Genomic DNA, 905 nt, shown 5'->3' with positions numbered 1-905 from the left:
CATATAGATGTATATAGGTATATTTCTACACGCAAAAATATTTTTGTCGATGGTGCCTTTTTTTTCTCTCTTTTCTGTTGTTGTTTTTTGGGGTTTTTTTGTTTTGTTTTGTTTTGTCCTGTTTTTTCCTCACCATTTTCTTGGAGGAGCTTTTGATAATTTTTTATTATTACTTTTTATATAGATATATTTTTATTTCTATGTTTTCTAATTTTAATTTCTTCTTTCTTCTCTTTTAACATTTCTACTAACACCACTTTTTTCCCTCTTTTTTTCTTTCTTTCAATTATTTTACAATTATCACTATATTTATTGCAGTTGTTTTTATATTGCTGTTGTCGTGGGTGTTGTCTGTATGTCTATGTGTTTCCGTCTATTTCTGTATCTATGGGTCCATGTGCCTGATAACCTTTGTATCTGTTCGTTCATTTGGTCTCAATGAGCTTGGTGTTACGACTTGCAACTCTGAGCTCCCAGCACTCCCCTCCACTCTCACTCCGTGATCTGAAGACCTAACCCCCCAGGAGTCCAGACTCTTGGGTGAACTCTCAAGAGGTGTAGACAGGACCTGGACTGCAGCTGGCCAGTGCTGATTCTGCAGCTCAGGAGTGAGAAGATGACAGTCGGCTAAGAGGGAATCACGCTGGAGCAGTGGTGCCCCAAGGTGCAGAGCAACAGCCATCTGCAGCAATAACAAGGCCCACTCCCAGATATCCCATAGCCTCTCCTCCTGTCTCCCTGGGCAACCAGATGAGGCCGAGGATCTTCTCAGATGGAAACCACCACAGAACAGACCTGGGACTGAAACACAGGCCCCGTGAGTAAAGGGTTTGCCTGAGGCGGTACTGACCTGGGTGGAACACAGGGACTAGAAAACACACCTGCAGAGCCAGGAAACTCCCAGG

Source organism: Nycticebus coucang, chromosome 19 (genome assembly GCF_027406575.1).
Source record: "Nycticebus coucang isolate mNycCou1 chromosome 19, mNycCou1.pri, whole genome shotgun sequence".
NCBI classification, from domain to species: Eukaryota; Metazoa; Chordata; class Mammalia; order Primates; family Lorisidae; genus Nycticebus; species Nycticebus coucang.
This window is presented reverse-complemented; position numbering follows the sequence as displayed.